Source organism: Amblyomma americanum, chromosome 10, assembly GCF_052857255.1.
Source record: "Amblyomma americanum isolate KBUSLIRL-KWMA chromosome 10, ASM5285725v1, whole genome shotgun sequence".
Taxonomy (NCBI): Eukaryota; Metazoa; Arthropoda; class Arachnida; order Ixodida; family Ixodidae; genus Amblyomma; species Amblyomma americanum.
This window is the reverse complement of record NC_135506.1, coordinates 44242976-44262990: the sequence shown is the minus strand read 5'-3', so window position 1 is coordinate 44262990 and position 20015 is coordinate 44242976. Positions and strand designations below refer to the sequence as shown.

The following is a 20015-nucleotide window of genomic DNA, read 5'->3' as shown; positions in this document are numbered from 1 at the left end:
TGTGGCGTGATCACATCCTGCCGTGGCAGGTGGTTAAATTACTGATTGGTCACGAGAGGTTGCTCAGTAAGAGCAACATGGGTCGCACAATTCCTACCGGTGGCCGTGATAGAAACAGCCACCTGCCAGTGCAGTGACACATCTCAATCGCTGCACCACTGCACTGGTAGTGGTATGAGGACTCACCAGAAGTATAGAATGACAAATTCTGCATATATGGGCACTCGCCCACTAATGCTGTTGCGACATACCTTTAAGGCGAAGCTTAAGTGCCCCCTTCAATTGAAGAATGATTTCCTGCTCTCGCATGTCTCCTCAGCTAAACTGCGTCAAACACCCATCACCAAACCCCTATCACTTTTTCTCTTGTCTTTACAGGCCGTACGCGTTGGCACAAGATACATGGTGGCGGTCGAAAACTTGCCTAACGGTCGGACTAAAGAAACCAATGATGATCATTGCACATATTTCATTTTTGAAAATAAAACTGATGGACGACAGTTTGTACATATATACACCTATGCTAACGGCACATTGTAAGTAACAGCAAAATTTCGCAGAAATGTAGTCATGGTCAGCCTAACCTTAAGTAGTGGAGCGTTGACGAAAAATAACTGGTTGTGCCATCCAGCTGCGACAACATGGAACCAGTAATGAAACACTGGCACAAGAGTGCATACCAGAACCTTGTCATGGCTCGTCATGGCAGCACGAACCCATCAATAGTTCTTGGCCTTCATCCAATTTTTCCAGGTTATTTTGTTCATGACTGTATACAGGACGTTTTGCCAAGACTTTACACTATTTTTAAAAATAGGTTTTTCAAGTTAGAAGAGCTCTTCATAGCATTGTCTGTGGTGTATTACATCAGGATACAGCTAAGACGATTAAGTAGCAGGCTGGTTAACTTATATTGAATAGTTGACTTTTTAACTATTACCATCAGGCTCCTTAATTATTGACAGGCATGTAGCCCACCATAAGTGATGTCCATATCAGTATTTAGAATTTCGAAAATGCGGTTACCATAGGCACTACGGTCCAACAAATTTTGGCCACATCGCACCAAAATACATGTGCTTTCGAGAAGCTTGCAGGCAAAGCAGCCTCTCCATTGCACGTAACTCGTTGAAATAGCCATAATTTGTTGGGCCATAGTGCCGAGGGTAACCGTGCTTTCAAAATTCTAAAAACTGATATGGATACAAGTTACAATAAGCTACACGCCTTTCAGTAATTAAGGAGCGTAACAGTAATAGTTAAACATTTAACTTTACAATATTAGTTAACCAGCCTGCTAATAACTGTATTCTGATGTACTGCACCACTGACACTAGCATGCAGAAAAAAAGTACTCTTGTAACTCAAAAAGCCTGTTTTTAAAAAGTTGTGTTAAGACTTAGGTGAAAGGCCCTGTATACTTGGGCGAAAACTTTGCCAGATCGTTTTTTCGAAGAATTACGCTTCATAGAGAGAGAGAGTGAGGGAAAAGAAAAAAAAAACAGGTATTTTAGAGTTCTGAACACCGGTTAGAGGATTAGCAGATGAGTAAGCTTGCATAGAAGTAGGTGCTGTAAGCAATCTGTTTGGTCAACTCCCATATCTGCGTCAACTCCCATATTTGCGGAGCAACTATAAGTGGATACAACTCAAGAACGAAGCAGAAAACGCCCCTCCAAGGATGACTTCCAGACAATGGCACTGACTAATTATCATGACACCACAGTTAACATGATTTCATAGAGGCACCGGCCATTCACCCACGATGTCCCGCTAAGAGATTAACAATGAAGTCATGACAAGCGGTTGACATCATTGGCTAGAAGGCACCCCTTGGGTGGAATTCATCGCTGCAATCATGAGTTGCATCTGACTATAACTAACTTGGTGTTTCTACGGAAAACTTGGCGATTCTCAAAACAATATGCGAAAAAGTATGTCAGAGACCTGAACACCGCTCACTATTGTTTTGACCAGAAAAATTGAATGGTTATCCGGGGCCCCTTCATGTCAGTTAAGGAAATGCAATCCATTCTGACAAAAACTTGGTTACGATGAATATACAGGGCAAGGTAAAGAAAAGGGACAGAAATAGTAAAAGACACACACGAGCACTGTGTCTGTTTCTGTCCCTTGTCTTTGCCTTGTGCTGCATATTCCTCATGCAGAACGAACTAGCCCGTCAACTCACTCTTGTAAAAAACATGGTAATATTCAGATTTTTTTCAAAAGTTATTTTGCTTTTAGGCATTATTTTTGTACTGTTTGCAATAGTGCAGTAAGGTATGATTTGGTGTGGTATGCTGGGTTTTACTTCGCAAACCTACACTTAGCAACCGGTACCCGTAGTGGGTTGCTTCGGATTAATTTAGCTCTGTGTACCTCTCGGCATACACTGACTTTGCAGAGCAAATGAGTGTTTTGGCACTGGTCCTTCATTGAAATGCAACTTCCTCGGCAGGGGTTCGATCCCGCGACCTTGTGCTCAGCAGCCAAACGCCATAGCGCTGCGGGTCATTTCAGCATACCGTTGCATACGAAGCATAAGCGTTAGTGCTAGATGCGTGGGCTTCTGTGCAGCAACAGAATGGGAGTGGCGTTGGCGTACGGCTATGGGGAAACTTTTGCGGGATGCGTGTTCGCTGAAAAAAAAATTTTTCTCCGCGGTCTTACCTAGGTAAAACAGGTGAATGAAAACCATGCATGCATGAGAGGACATACCTGCTCTATTCGTTCTATAGAAAACGAGCTGACTCTCTGGACAGGGATCGCAGAAATAACTTTTTTTTTCTGTAATTCCGTATCCTGCTAATATTTGTCCATGACATTACTTGCTTATTCGCCCCTTCCACATGGTATCGTCATGCATCATCACTCTTCTTTCTTTTTTTAACTTTTCGTCCTCCATCCCTAGTGCACATTAGCAGGCTACAGCTCAGGCCGACCTTTTCTGCCTTTCTTGTCATTGAATTCTCTTCATGCAACATTAGGCTGCTAAGCATCAGGTTGTGGGTTGGATCGCAGTCGTGGCAGCAGGTTTTGTTGGAGGTAACGCACAAAAGCGCTGGTGTGCTGAGATTTTGGCACTAGTTAAAAACGCTAGGTGGTTCTAATTAACCCAAAGTGTTACACTAAGGCATGCCTCGCAGAACAGCGTGCCAATTTAGGACGTTAAAGTTCCTTAACAATTACCTATGAATTTTCTCTACCCTCTCTTCCTGTCCCTGCACCCTCTCCTCATCTTTTTATAAAATGCTGCTAATCTATTTGTTTAGGAAAGCCGGCTTTGCCAGAGCAAATTTTATAACTCAATACGAACTGAAGTTGACTGAGGCAAACCCCCCTGATCCATTCAAAGTGGTAGAAACTAAAGGTAAGTAGATTTCTGCACTTGGCAGACTACATTCAGAAGTTGCTCCGCATCTTGCATTGTCGTCTTTTGTTTTGAGCAAACGCTGCATACTGTAGCCATATATATCCAACTGTAGGACAAGCTGCCAGTTTACCAAAAAAAATATTTGCAGAATTTTTAAAAAGTGTAATCCTGGTACCAAGGCCAACACGACAAAAATTTTAAATTGAAAACATGCCTAAGGGAGCGCCTGCAATAACACCACTGGTCTGGACTAAGAAGCTTGTAATACAAGCAAGCAAGGGGCCGTTGCCAGAAATTCAGGCTGCATTATGTTTGGGGACGTCCGGTCTAATAGGGAAGAGAATCCCATTTTCTGGCTTGTCTTTGCTTCTGAGAGACTAGCGTAGCTTTTCATAATTTCTATGTTTGGAATTAGCAGGTTCAAAAAATAAAATATAAGCCATTAGTGCAAATTATTAATACATTGATTTGTTTGGCCATCAAAACTGCACGGGCTTATCAGGCTGTGCGTACCGCCCACATCAGGTGGCTGAATACAGCACAATTTAAGAATGAAAGTGCACGAAACAGCTAATCAAGAAGCTTTTTCACATAAATATGTCAGTAGAATGAGTCTTGTGTTAATTTCTTAGAAGGACGTCAAGACCGCAGAGGAGTGTTTAACAAAACAAGTGAGACATTTTGAAGTAGAAAGCAGCGGTTTTTTTTCTTTAGAAACGTATGTACATATGATAATTGACAATGCCTTATTAATGGTGACAACCACATGGAGGTGAGATCTCGGCTGTCTTCTCTCGATGCCACTTTACGGGAAAGAACACTGGCCTGCGCTGCGGTAGCAACTAAAACCGCAATAGTGCAAGTGCACTCCAGTGTACTAATGTGATCGCCAGCGCCACAGGTAGCACTGAAACGTACCAACAATGTTACTTTTTGTTCTGGTCTAATGTAACTTCATTGTTCTTAATGTCTCTTTTTTAACGTTTCACACATGTTAAGAATAATGTTTTGAATAACCATTGTGAAAATACACAATTTAATAATTTTCTAGGACCAACAAGAGCGACACTTCAGCTCCACAATACAGCACAGCATGCAACTCATACACGGTATGCACCCACCTCCCAAAGGATGCAATGGAATCAATTAGGTTATAGAGGGTGTTTCACCTAAGATGTCACACAATTTTTAAAAATAGGCTTTTTGAATTAGAAGAGCGCTTGTTTCGTTTCAGCATAGCTTTGTCAGCAGTGTAGTATAGCAGAATACAGCTAAGGCATGCTAATTAGCAGGCTGATTAACCAATATTGAATAGCCAACTTTTTAACTATTATTGTTAGGCTCCTTAATTGTTCAGAGGTGTGTAGCCAGCCGTAAGTAGCATCCATATCAGTTTTTAGAATTTCAAAAACCTGTTACTCCCGGCGCTGTGGTACAACAAATTTTGGCTACATCGTGCAAAAATAAACGCATTTTCGAGAAGCTTGCAGGCAACGCAACCTCTCCAGTGCACATAACTCTTTGCAATAGCCAAAATTTGTTGGGCCACAGCACCAAAGGTAACCGTGTTTTAAAAATTCTAAAAACTGAAATCGATATCATTTACGGTGGGCTTTATACACCTGTCAATAATTAAGGAGCCCAACAGTAGTAGTTAGAAGTTATCTATTCAGTATTTGTTAACCAGCCTGCTAGTTACTACATCTTAGTGATGTTCTGATGTATTACAGCGCTGACAATTCTGTGCCGAAAAACAACTCTTCTAACTAAAAAATTCTGTTTTTAGAAATTGTGTAAAGTCTTAGGTGAAAGCTGTTATAGCATGTATAGCTGTCATTAAAATTAACATCTGTAAAGGTTTAAATTATTTTCCTGTAAATGCATGTTGCTGTTAACGAAAGTCATTTGTAACATATTTAATTTGTCAAGAAGAATGCTATATTAGCTTTATGGTGCTGACATTAGTGGTACGTTTTCATAAAAGTTCTCTTTTGAGCACGTGCTACTAGTATATCTCTCGTGGTGTGCATAATCAGATGTGAACGTTTACACTCCAACCTGTTGGAGGAGCTGTAAGAGCACTGGCAGTTGAGGTTTTGGTTTACGTCATACACACACTTTGTTGACCCGTGAGGCTAACGCTTATTCGGCGGTAAAGTTTAACTGTAAGCAGAACTTGAAGTGGAGCACTTTCGCGCAATAACTTCCTTTCTTCCTTCAACCTGACAAGAGTGTCCAAATTGGAAGTGTCGCGATAAACGTATGAATGTGAGAAAGTTTTGAAAAAGTTAGCAAGCTAATGCTGTGGAACTGTGCGTTTCATGCTCATTGTAGAGTTTCGGAACGCTTGTGAAAGTGACTCTTTTTCTCGCACTTTAATGCAGGTGAAGGCTACAAACTGCTTTTTTCGAACAGCACATGCCTGCTTGTGCAAGTGCCTGGTTACCTGTTTCCAGTATATACAGAGAAGATAGTAAATGAAACAACTGTTGCACGTAAGTACCAGTATGCTGCGAATTCACACACACACACTTATAAAGTAGAAATAGACTGAAGCACACTTTTTTGAAAACATCAGGATTCACTGACAGGACCAGTCTTCGTTAGAGTAGAACATGATTTACCACTTTGACATGAGAGTAACCTGGGAAGAGTAGTGGTCTGCTACTCTGCAGATATACTATATAACCTGAGTTGTTTCAGCTTGAAAAAAATACGATGCCATAAGCTGTGTTATTTAAGTGATATAAATAAATATCAGGCCTTAAACTCATGATCTTGCTATCAGTCAGGATGTTCTCTGTCAGCATCTATACCAAAAGCAGCTATGTTAAGTGCAGTACAGCAAGGTCATCTGCTAAAATGCATTATTATCCACAGATTGACGACAGTTTTTTTGCTTTTCGGGTGATAACTAATGTCACTGTTCATACCATAGAGCTGGTACAGGGTAATGGAATATTAATATATTGTAACTGATGTTTTAACCTGTTCCAACTGGTGGCACGCTGGATTGGAAATACCCGCTAAAGAGCATTAAATGAAGCACATGTAAATGCAAAATCTCCTCATTATGCTGCACACTCAGTGTATTCAGTCCTGATGTAGAATCAGCACTTAAAGATTTAAGGCAGTCACAATGCCATTAACGGTAAAAATCTGTCAGTGTGATCGGACACTTGTAACGCATGGTGAAGGAGTCCGTGATTCGAAGTATAAATTGTGTGCCTCCAATTTTCTTTAGACTTTTGGGATAGAACAATTTAAGTTTCGAAACAATGTTGAAGTATCTTTTTATGCTTTCGAAACTTTCGCTGCGAGCTAGGGAATGTCTTATATGGAAGAAATCATAATATTTCCATACTACTGAGGGAAAGTACGGTTCAGTCTTCGCTCCGGTGCACGCTGGTGCGTTGCCTGCACTGTTACCAGTGCGACTAAGTGCTAATTAAAGAGCGCTCAACTGCCAGTTTTGTTTCACTTAAATTCGCTTGTCATTTTTCACCCTCAGCGTTAAATGTGCTCACACTGACTGGCACGTTTTTGAGACATCCTGAAGCAGACAGAAAGTAGAACAACTTTGACTGTGCTCACCAGACAGGTGCACAGGTCCTAAAAGAAGCAGAGCATTTTAAGAGCTTTTAACAACAGTACAATTTCTCACGCCCAATGGCTTTGTCGAATATGCTGGGCAAATTTTGTTGCCGGGTACCAAGAGGGTAAATTGCTAGATTTTATGAGGCTTAACGTCCCAAAGTAACTCAGGCTGTGAGGGACGCCATACTGGAAGACTGCGGATAATTTCGGCCTCCTGGGGTTCTTTAAAGGTGTGTTAAAGAGGGTTCTGTGCTAATCTTTTACCGTGGAAACTCGGCCTACATGCTCCGAGCATTCTTAGAAACTTCGTATTATTCTCCTGTGCAGCCGATTTTCCTATTGCATTGTATTAAATGTCTGGGCTCCTGCCTTTATTTTGAGCTCACCTCCGAGAGTAGGAGGAGTCAACCAAAGCATGGAGTGCTTTTCAGCCAATCTCATGGCGGCTTTGCTTTCGGTTTTGTTTTGTTTTTAGGTTTCCTTGAATAAATATATTCAGTCACGGAAAACATAACCGTAAATTGGGCCCACGGAAATAAAAATATGCATGGACTCTTTGCTTCACGTATCACTCCTCCGGTAGCAAGCTTCCACGCGACTGGCTGAAAGGAACTCTATGCGTTGGTTGACTCCTATTCTTGGAGGTGAGTTCAAAAATAAAAGGCGGGAGCTGGTGCATTCTAATTCGATATGCTTGGAGCATGTAGATCGAGTTCCCGTGGTAAAAAGATGAGCTCAGAATCCTCTTTAGTGCACCTTTAACATGCACTGACATTGCAGAGTACACGGGCCTCTAGCATATTGCCCCCATTGAAATGCTGCTACTGCTGCCGGTATCGAACCCGCATCTTTCAGGCCAGCAGCCGAGCACCATAAACCACTGAGCCACCACGGCAGCCTGAGAGGATAAATTGCACAGGAGCGCTAAATTCAAGTGTTGTGATGATTATTTGGTGGTGCAGCAGATTCATTTGCAAGCCCCGAAGAAGCAACACAGTTAGTTCTATACCATCGGATGGCGTTATATGCATTACTTTTCTTATTAAAGTGGAGATTAAAGCTGGTCACTGCATTACTATCCGTGATCGCCAAGATGAAGCTGCTGGAGGTCAGCACTGGAGGATTAATATAAATTGAGAGAGTTGCTGTTACGAAAGCTTCTTTCGGCGATCACGTCAGTATATGTGCACTGATCAGCTTTACTGTAGATGGAAGTTTCTGATGAAAAAAAGACATTAAAAATTGTGAAATTGACCTCATGATGCTATTTAAAGAAACTGAAGGTTCTGATTACAATAAAATTGTCAGAAGAAAGGTTGCACTTGACAGGGGTGCAAAGTAGAGCTTTTCGTGCATTTTTGTTCGATTGTGATCATATATGCAGACTGGGGTTTGAGTTAGCATGCTTTTATTCCAGCGACTAATGAAATGCCTTTTTTTTTGCAGCTGTCTATTGCCTCCTGTTGTCGAAAGGAGGATCAGGCGTACAAGGGAAAGAAGGCTGTTATAGCAAGTTCGCAGAGTTGTGTCATGTAAGATATGGCATAAAAGTACCCAACATCACGTGGTGCTTGGATCCCCCTCGGTCGTTATGGGACAAGTATTCTACTCCTGCTCCTCGTTTGGTGGAATAAAGCATGCTCGACTGTTCATATATTTTTGGAACGTCGTAGTAGTTCTTATTGTTTTCTGTAAAGGAATCGTCCTCGCACTGCAGTTGATTCACTGGAGCGTGCATGCATAGGACAGTATTGTATTTGTATTCACTTTTAACCACAGGACGGAAATTGTACAAATGCCCCTGCTTTCCCCATCCTCACCGCACACTTAGTCAATTATGATAAAAAGAAGCTTGTCATGTTGGCTCAAAAATAGGCTCTAAATTTCAGGAATTTGAATGACTTAAAACTAGTTTTATGCCTCGCTACTCTTTGAAATGAAGAAAACAGCAGCAAGAACTGCCAAACTAAAAGGAAGATGCAAGCATAATTTGTGTATGTCACCGTACTTGAGAAATAGCTATGAGGAGCATGGCTGAACGACATGAGTTAAGTGTTCTATGAAAAAGGAATAACAATGGTTGCCTAAAAGGCAAGCAATATTCGAAACAGTGCTGTAGGAACTCAAACGAAAATTAGGTATACTCTCACACTAATTATGAACATCAATAGGCGAGATCTGAAAGGAGAACAGCTCTTGAAGCAGTGTGAGCTCAGCGGTGCTCAAAGTTTACGTATTTAGCCGTCGATGCAAATAAAGTACACTGAATGTACTTGAAGTCTGGTGCTCTGTGCGAAGGCTCATTAATTTGCTATGAAGCGGAAAGTTTAGTTGGTTCACTCTGGACACGTTGCAGGCCATATTGAGCATGACAGTACATACAATGAAGTTTTGCCTAGCTTCCTCAATTTACTTCGCAACTTTACTGATCATCGATGATTTGTGGCGATTGCAGTTCCCGGCCGAATGAACCAAGCCAATGTAAAAAACGTGGGAGCTTCCTATCCGAACCCTCAATTGGTTCATTGGGGGCATGTTCGAATTTGTATTGAATGTGGCAGTGCTAGCTGCCATTGCCAGTAAACAGAAAGGGCCGACTCATTGGGTGGCGCTTAAATCAGCTGTCGCCAATGTGACTGCTTTCGATTTATGCACGAGGACCTACCATTCCGCCTCCGTGACAACGATAGCTCAGTGCTACAATACCCGCTGCAATAAAACTCGCTTTGCAGACGTTCTGTTATAACGCACTATAAAAATAAAAGTACGACTGAACAAAACATAGGAGCAAACACATCTGACACCACAATCTGCGGCAGCCCATGTCCGCTGCCTTGTCAACATACGTTTCTGCACAGTGCCCTCTGTGTACATCTCATGTGGCTAGGTATAAGTGGCGGTGGGGGAAAGAAGACGAAGTGTCACTGCTAAGGTGGCTGCACATCGCTCCAGGGAAAAATCTCTCCATCCACACAAATACGTTCCTTATATCAAGAGAACTGACTTCGCACCATCTGAGGAAGCTCCGGAGGCTTATACGCCGTCTGACTGGGTGGCAGTAAGCAAATGTCCTTCAGTCATCCCGGCAGCTGGACTGGGCTCCGAGACTAGGCCTAGAGCCACCGGTGACGCGCTGGCAGAGGTGGCTTCGCCGGCGTTGGTCCCTGCTCCCGGCCCATCAGCGGCAGCGCACATCCCGCCTTCTCCAAATGCACCTCAGCCCGTAAGCGATCTGCCCTCTGGGCGGAACTCGGCAATGGCTGCCCAGCCTCTGCTGGATGGGGCTTCAACCGTGCACCGTGAGGAGGAGAGCTCTCCAATTGGACTTGTCTTCAGCACCTCCATCCGTGCCACCGGCTTCCCACAGCTCTCAAAAGCGCCCATCAGGGGACACTGCACAGGATTCGTCTTCTGCCAATTGCAGCTCACAAGGCAAGCGTTCCTGCCCAGCGTATGCCAACCAGGTGGCTGTGCCGACATCGGGATCGGTGTCGTATAAAGTGGCCATTACAACTCTGGCAGCCAAAAGCCTGACAGACATTCCGAGCAGGATTCTTCAGACGAACCTGGACGCGTGTCTTGGGACCAAAGGTTTTCGTGGCTTCACGTCTAGAACGAAATCTAAAACCATCGCTGTGTGGCTTTGGCTGCTGTCGAGCGTCTGCAAACGCTCAAGTGCATATCGATTACAAGCGAGATCTAGGTGCCGGTCCAGGTGTACCTAGTAGAAGGTTCGGACTACAACGTCGACGTTGCCGAAGACCAGACGACCCTCCAGCGTGAGCTGTACTGTCCAACCCACAGTGTCATCCAAGCGCGGTATATGGGAAAGGGGCGCTCGTGCATCGTCACCCTACAGGGCCCACCAACTCTCCAAGAACGACTTTACTACTATGGCTGTATTCTGCGGCCTCGCCTTTACATACTGAGCGCTGTCTATTACTACAGCTGTTTCAGACCTGGCCACATGCGCCGATCATGCCCTTTTGCAACTCAAGATTAGGCTCGGCCACAAGGCACACCGTCTTACAGGTGCGGACTTTGCAAGACTGACGACCACGAGTTCACATCTCCAACTTGCCCAGCAAAACAGAAAGCAACTGAGAAGGTTCGGCGTGGGACCCGTAAGCAAGTGCCTCCGAATGAAAACAGAGCCCCGATAGAGACATCCAACAGGTTTGCGGCTCTTTAGTGGGATGAAGACGACTGGCTGGAGCTTTCTGAGCCCAATCCACCTGCAGCCCCTGCCCAACAGTCGTACAGTGATAAAGTGCGCAAGGTTCGCCGTCGCCTTCAAGCTACACAAAAGCACAGCATACTGGAACCTCTGCGTGAGGACATGGCAGCAGTTGACGACCAAATTGCACGCCTTTTAGCCGAGGTCTCTAAGCTACGGCAACGCCGTGAACTGCTTGCTCGCCGTAGACAACCAGTGGAATCCCACTCCACGCCAACCAATGCTGCAGCGCCTTCGTTTACGTCCAGCCCTCATGCGTTTTTCGCCGACTCTACCAGGTCTTCTGCAGCACTGCAGGATAACTCAACAACATCCCTACTCCGATTTATGATAAACCATTTATCTAACCTGTCATCAGTTATATTACAACGCTTGGAAGACTAATCGAAAATGGCGAGTACACGTAGTTGTGGTGTGCTCCAATGGAACTGCAGAGGCCTCTCCACAAAGCTGGGAGAGCTCAAATCTCGACTTCGCATGAACAAGCTCCAGGTGTGGGCCCTGCTACTGCAGGAGACCAAGGCCTTGCCATCCATTCCGGGCTTTAATGGATACATGTCTCCTTCAATGAACGACCGTCGTGTGCACACTGATGCCCCTCCGGGAAAGGCGGCGGTGTACGTTAATTGATGCGCGTTTTCCTCGAGTTCGCCTCTCTCTAGAAAACAGGTGCACCTCATACCAACAGGTAGTCGCAGTGGCTGTGAAGCTTCCTAAGGCAACTGTTGTGGTCGTGTCATTATACTATGTAAGACCCGCCGGTGGAGCTCCCTCCCGCATTAATCTGGGGTGGTTATTAACTCTACGACGACAGCACCCAGGGTGGCCTGTTTTAGTCGGTGGTGACTTTACCACCCCTCATCCGGACTGGGGTACACCACTTCAAGCCCCCGTGGTAGGCGTGTGCGGGACGCATTCGCGGATGCGCTGTTTGTTTTACGCAACCACCCAGATTCAGCAACGCGGACTGTGCGCCATGCTCGCAGCCCAACATATGCTCCGGACCTTACGTGGTGGTCAGGACCCGGGACTCCATCGTGGCACCTAGAGCCAGACTGCTGGGGTAGTGACCACCATCCTATCATCATCGGTCTCCATCCATCAAGGGCCCGCCGATTACGCCGTAGGTGTTCTGTGGTCAATTGGGACAAGTTACGCACCACCGTCGAAGACCTCTCTCTGCAATCATCTACACAACTTGTGGACTGCTTACAAACTGCGCTGATAAAGGCTACTGCTGTCACCTGGACGGACGTGAATCGCCCGGCGCCGGATGTGGGTCTGCTTAACCTTTTGGCTGCTCGCCGACAAGCGGAGATGGCAGCTTCCCGAGACCCGACTTCCGCGCAAGCACGGACAAGATTGAATTATCTTACTGCCAAGGCTCGCAGATATGAACGCGATCTCTCGCGACGGCAGTGGCATGCATGGTGTGAGCAGTTCTCGACAAAGTCATCGAATGCTGCTCTCTGGCGAACGTTTCGTGCAATGGAACATGGTTCCCGTCGTCCTGACGCAGCGGCCACAGCATGCTGCGCAGCTAACTTAGCTCCGGATGATTTCGCCAGAGGCAGCGCGGAAGTTTTTCCCCAAGTATGATGTGTTGCCTCCAAGGGTGCTAGGAGCCCCCTTGGCTGCCATTCCAGTATGTGTCGATAAGCTCCCATCTACAGCCGACGCCGAGGGAATTGCAAGCCCATTTTCAATGCCCGAGTTGCTTGCAGCAATAGACGAGGCCCGTCGGAAGACTGCGCCCGATCCGGACTCCATTCCGTACGAGGTTTACAAGAACTTAAAATCCGCTGTACTGCCTCAACTCCTCGCCACCATTAACAAGGTATGGGTAGAAGGCGTCGTACCAGAAACTTGGAAACCGGCTATTGTAATCCCCATACCAAAGCTGGGGAAGCTGCCGACAGACCTCGGAAATTTCCGGCTTATATCGCTTACGCCAACATTATGCAAGCTTACCGAAAAAATGCTTGCCACATGACTGTCGTGGTGGCTTGAGCACCATGATTTCTGCCATCCCGCCCAAATTGGCTTTCGTACGTCCATAGGTACAGAAGATGGACTGGGTGTCTTTGGCGTCAATAGTTCTGGCCTCAACTCGCAGCCACAATGTACGTACTGTACTGGCCATGGACGTTGAAAAGGCGTACGATAATATCAGTCATGCTGCCATCTTGGAATCGCTTGACATGCTGCATTTTCCCGTTAGAGTGCGCAATTTTGTTAAATCCTTCCTTGAAGGCCGACACTTTGCCATACGCCTCGGTGATGAGGCCGTCGGATCACTTGTGCCTCTTCGCGGCGTTCCCCAGGGATCGATGTTATCGCCAACATTATTTGATATTGCTTTTATCCCCCTTGCATGGCGCTTACATGATGTCTCTGGTAAGTTCTTATTGTATGCTGATGACATAACGGTGTGGAGCACTCACAACGACCTGATGACTCAAGCAGCAGGCCTACAATCAGCCATAGATATTACGTCGACTTTTGCTTCTTAGTGAGCAAAACCACGTTCGTGTCAGTCGCCAACCGCTGGGGGCGCCGTAAACTGGCTGCAACACCAATTCGTCTCCATCTATCCGGAGCTCCAATTCAAGAAAGTTCGACCGTAAAAATCTTGGGCTTGACAATACACGAGTCAGGAACAGGCACTGCGTGGCTTTCTAGGGCTAAAAAGCAAGCAATTCAGGCGTTGGGTCGATTAGACGCATTGCTCCTAAAACAGGCGGAGCCCGCTCTCATGTTGCACGACAGTTGGTGCGTGCGGTTGTGCAACCGCGCCTCGTTTACCAAGCCCAATTCCAGCATTTGACGAGGGCTCAATGGGATCGCCTAGAACCTGTTAATCGAGAGGCAATGAGGGCCATCGCTTGCCTTCCCCGCATTACCCCGATCGTGGCGCTCCAAGAACATGCGCAGCTGAATACACTAGATGAGCTGGTGCAGCAACGACGCGATGCTCGCCGCCTAAAGTCAAGCCTTACACACACAACGTGTGCACTCAGGGCATATGCTTCATCGCACTCCATTCTACAGCCGCCCCCACCACTTCTTCCTCCTTGGCGTTTTGTGCAGCTAAGCGACAACAAGCCAACTGATCTACGTCGGCCATCTACCCGCGCGGCATCGTCGTTTCGCGACCGAATTACAGAACAAGACGCCAATCTGCCGCATGGCTCCACCGTTATGTATGTTGACGCAAGCATCCAGGCCTGCGAAACAACAACGGCAGTTTACTGTCCTTGCAAGCCTGCTCTGAACAAAACGCCAAGGTTTCGCCTCTCAGAACCTCCTTCCTCCTGTGCGGAGATGCTTGCGGTTCAAGAAGCACTTTGCTCTGTGGCCGCCGTTCCCATGCTACCCACGGCCCGCATTGTCATTCGCACCGATGCCCTTCACGTCACACGCCTACTACGACGAGTCAGTCGCACCCCAGAAATCTGCCAAGACATCCATCGTCTAGCGGCACGCATCCCGCAGCAAATCCGTACTGAGTGGGTCCCGCGTGACCTCCTGAGCGCACAAAGCCGCGCAGATTCTGCAACCCGCCTTTCGACCCCAACCTCGTCTTTGCCTCGAGTCCTCACTCTGGATGACACTACCCTCCTTTTAACAAGAAAGGAACACCTCCGGCGCCGCACACGTGCTCTAATCCCTCCGTGTGCGATCCCTCCCCCGTGGTCTTACCCGTGCAGAGGAGGTTGTGCTTCGGAGGATACAGGTCGGGGTTGCGCTAACTATAGCTGTGACACGCAAGTGGCCGCATTTCAAATATTTATATCCCCGCCCCGGGTGTCCAGTCTTCAAGAACAGAGACTGTGAGGCGGATATCCACCACCTGTTGTGGGACTGCCCGGCGCTGAAGCCGACGAGAATTCGGCACCTGGCGGCAGTGGGACTCTCACCGGACAATCCGGATTGCTATATTGCCTGGACACAGGGTCCATATCATCGTTCACTTCTTGATTTCATCAAATCAGCCCACCTTTTTTCATTTATTTAAGCATCTTACTCATCTCTCACTTCATAGTTTGTATGCCCTGAGGCAATAAACATCGGTTCAAAAAAAAGAAAAGTGGCGGTGGGTGGTGCTTCGGGCTGTAGAAGGTCGACAATGGTCTCCCACTTCAAAATATTGCACTAAAGTGATGTCCCAGCTAGATTACCTAGTTTTCCTCAGCCGAGAAAAAAAAATGCTACCAGACCACAGATATAGTCTTCACATATCACGTGGTATGTGACTATGTGATCAACCGCTTATATCTCATATAGCTTCATTATTTCTGTGCGAGCTAGTCAATTAACCTTTCCTTACTATAAAGAGCCTGATCGATAAGGTAGCTAAACGTGCAGCTCCAGTTGAAATTAACGGCTTGTTTGGGAATCTGTCGCTGACCGAACACGCCGTGCGGAACGGTTTGGACGCTGATCTGGCGCTCGAGCGCCCAATTTGCACCATCATGCTTCACCTGTGACAACATAGTAAACCAGCGACGAAGGAGGAATTAGATGCTGTACGGCGTTAAACAGGAGCACCTTGTCTTGTACGGCTAGCACTGCAGAAAGTTTTGAGTGGTGTTCAAGTGATGCGACAGGAGTTTCCACACTCGCTATTAAACGCACCCGCCGCGGTGGCTCAGTGGTTAGGGCGCTCGACTACTGATCCGGAGTTCCCGGGTTCGAACCCGACCACGGCGGCTGCGTTTTTATGGAGGAAAAACGCTAAGGCGCCCGTGTGCTGTGCGATGTCAGTGCACGTTAAATATCCCCAGGTGGACGAAATTATTCCGGAACCCTCCACTACGGCACATCTTCCTTTCTTCTTTCACTCCCTCCTTTATCCCTTCCTTTACGGCGCGGTTCAGGTGTCCAACGATATATGAGACAGATACTGCGGCATTTTTTTCCCCAAAACCAATTATTATTATTATTAATATTATTATTATTATTATTACACGCTTCACGTATGCGTGAGGAGTTTATTGTTTAAGTGGTGGGAAGGTGCCCAGTAAATAATGAACATATGGGTCACTGAGAAATAATGGGTCGCAGGATAATTTATCGGCCCTAGGATTAACCAATGCGACCGATGGTCATGTTATTTAGGTGGTTCATGTGCGCTTGATACGTCGACCTCATTTCGTGCGGACGATGATGACGAGTTCTCGGGAGGGGGTTAGGTTTGACAGCTGATGCTACATGGCTGTTACTTCTGATGCTGGCATGCGTGTGGGTGCTGTGTGGGTGGTTATCGATGCACCCAGGGCCAGTAATGATTTCGTATTCCTACACGTAAGCAGTCTTAAGGGTCACAATGCGTGACCCTCCTATTGTACGAAGGGGTGCTTCTCTGTTATTCAAGATATTTCTGTCCATTTAAAGGCTTACAAGAGCTTAAACGGCGTTTACAAACTCTTCGCTTGCTTCAACAGCGAAGAGGCAGCCGCATTATAAGGCGGTGAACAAAGTGACAAAGGCAAAGAAAACATCAGTGAACCTTGTACTGTTGCTTTTCTAAACAGCTTGGCGCGATAGGCGGAAAAAAATTATAAATTCTTGCCAAGCTCTATCGTGAAAATACTTATACACTTTGGCACAATTTAAGCACCTAAGTGTTCAGTTAAACCTACACGAGAGTACATCGTGATATTACAGCCGCTAATCATTTGAGTTTTCATCTTGTGTGTTTGTTTCTAAATAATCTTATCGTCCAACTTTGTGCGGCCGCGCCTACGAACTCAGAAAATTATATGCGCTGAGGGATATGTCACATTAAAAAGGCTTTAAAAGCTCCGCAGGCTGCTTACTTTGAAACAGGTTTGGTTGGACTCTGGATTATGACGTGCAAGAAAAAGCACCGACGAAAAAGACATCTGAGAGAAGCTGATCTGGCCAACTGCCGTACGATATGATCAGAAGCCAAACAAATGCCGCTCGGCCTTTTGGACGTGTTAGTCTGGCTGAAAGAAGGGGCCACTGGAGAGACGCCAGCATTTAACTATGCCTGCTTGGGAAGATAGTTGTGAAGTTAAAGTCTATAATAAATGTGAGCAGAATTTTTCATTCCGTTTTTATCATTCACCGAAGGTTAAGGCACACACGAGGAGAAAAATCGAACTCTCTTGAAGAAATACGATTCTTGACTTTCTGCACACAAATTCAGTGCTGAGAATCCAAATTTTACATGCAATTAAATCAACGCAAAATTTTTATACCTGGGGAAAAATGGTCTTGTGGACCTAATGCGAAATTTTTCAGGATCTCATCCCCAACACAGCCTGCGTTCTAAACGTTGCTGACGGCTCAATGTTCACCTGTGTCACATCATCTGCTATTTTGTGGAAATAACAGTTTAGTAGGTAGCTATGAAACATCAGGAAAGAGCGCATGTCTATCCGATGGCATTAATGTGGCTCCAATCACTGCTGTCTACAGGCCTATTCATCCCTGAAACGTAATTGCTTTGAGTACAAATGGCGCAATTAAGCATGCATCAACAAAATAAAATTACACCGAAGTAGCGAATCAACAGTTGATTTCATGTGAATGTGTGTTGATCCGCCTTTTGAGTGAGTTGAAAATGAATAAATTGAAAGAGAGACCACAGCAACAGGGGGGGGGGGGGATTTTTGGCGACACCTACAAGGATGTGGTCAAGCAGAAAATTAGTGATATCTTGATCGACCTGCGGCTGCACGACGAGTAAGAAAGTCACTGCACCAAGAAAATTTTAATTATTGCTTTGCGCATTAACAGAGAATTAGCAGAAGGTAGTTATAATGCTGGAAAATCTGTATCTGCCTGAATAACAATTGTAGACCCCGTTTCAAAGCATATATAGGGATCTCGGCCCAGGCGAAAGGCGAATACATTTTGAAAGTGCCGAGTTTGTAGATTAGTTTATTCCTAACTGTGATAACAACAAACTAGAACCAGGAAGCAACTAGAGGGGGAGAGAGACAGGGTATCAAACTAATCTGCGCGAGGCACATTGCCTTCCAACACTTATCATTGGGTGGGGCACACGTGAGCACACTTTGGCAGCCGAATGAGTGGAGGCAACCGCTTAGGATTAGTGTTAATGTACTCTTTGGTTTTCATTCGAAGAAAATTATTGGTAAAAATGTGCTGAAATTCGAGCTCTAACTATAATACAAATAGCAGTAAAGAACAAAAATTAATGGTAATTATACATTCGTGGTAAGGTCAATGGTTAGTGCTTGCTTGTCCAGATAGTGCTTTTGCTGATGTGACAACGGCTTTAAAGGCTGTTTTTCTATCTTCGGGTGCGCAAAAGTAATTTTTTCCGGTTTTGGGCTGGATTATTTCTAGAATCGCCTTTAAGCCTGTTATACGTCTACTGCAGTATTTTTCTCACTCATTTACAAAGCCTCAATATATTTTATGTCACCTATTCGAGGTGCCCGCAATACATTAGTGGTGCGGGTGAGATTTCCTTCTATATACCTGTCTTCAATCTGCCTCGCTTTAGTGTTCGATATATTGTGTTTCTGTTTTGGGAGGGTTACGACAACTGCTTCATAGTGTCAGAAATGTTTTGGCACGCTCTTGAGCGGCGTCCTTTAACATTTTAGGCATGCCGCAACATTATTGAATAATATTATTAAATCCTGCTTAGTACGAAAAATAATATGGAATTGGCTTTTAAAAACAGTACATTAAGAACCGCTAAACGTTTTCAATATGCGCTGCTACTGCCTTATAGCTAAAATAAATTAACAAGAGGTTGTTACATTGACCGGTGGATTTTTCCATGCCAAAGTAGGACTCGAGGAGGTGAAGCGGGCCGTGTTGACAAAGGGGCTTCAGTTTAATTTTGATTGCCTTCAGTACTTTAAGGTCTACTGGCAGCACTCGGTCTTTTCTGAATTTCCCCCGTTGCCGCACTGGGGTCTAAACGCTGCATCCAGGAAGTACGGATGTCTTCAATACGATAGCAAGGCGGGCGAGTTGGTGATACATATTTGAAAATATACAGCGCGGAAAACGGGGAATTTAGGGTAGAAAACGCAGGGCAAGCGCTGACTCTCAGCTAAAGTTTAATCACATCAAACAGACAAATAGGGAACAGGCAACAATTAAACTTTAAAACCACAAGGCACGTGCACTATGTTGGATCAAGATAGGCAACCTCACTGTCACGAAAGAGCAGGGATGGTTTGCTGACTCACAATCTAGATTTTTTTCTAATCTTGTATGCTTCTATGATTTCTCTGGTCAATTGATCGGGGTGTTTGTACAATATGTCACTGTAATGTCTTGTTGTAAAACATTTGCGCTCTTCACATTCGGACCGACCCGCTTATCCAAGTTTGCATCAGGAGAAAACTGCGCACATTGCCGGGTTGCAGCTTGAAAACCATTTTTATTAATGCGTCGGCATTCGAAGGGTCAGTGCAAGCGAAAATATGGCTGTGATCTGTCTAGCCTGTGAAAAGCAGGTTGCCTACATCCCGGTGGGCAGGTTGCCAGCTGGACCTCGGATATGTTACGAGCTTAGTGTTCTGACTTCGGATATAACAGACCTAGGTGTACCAAATCGAATATAACAGACTTTTGTGTGTAACTTGTTCAAATGACCCACAGAAGATAGCCTAAGAGTTTGTTTTTTTTATTAAGTCTTCCTCTTGGTCATCTTCACTGTGGCTGCAGGTTGTCAGCCCACTGTTTCAGGTCGATATCCGGTAAGTCCTTGCACTCCACTTTTCTAAAGAACGCAAAGAGGAAACAAACAATGAAATTTATTACTTTTTTTACAAAGCAGGTTTA

The 20015-nt window shown here is 45.4% G+C and overlaps 1 long non-coding RNA gene across 1 annotated transcript; it reads left to right on the top strand.

Annotated features, from left to right (window-relative positions):
• Nucleotides 1–384: 384 nt before the first annotated feature.
• On the top strand, nucleotides 385–8555 carry LOC144107901 (uncharacterized). Its single transcript, XR_013309433.1, has 4 exons — nucleotides 385–536; nucleotides 3276–3373; nucleotides 5761–5871; nucleotides 8420–8555. It is a non-coding gene; the product is annotated as an uncharacterized LOC144107901 (long non-coding RNA).
• Nucleotides 8556–20015: the final 11460 nt, after the last annotated feature.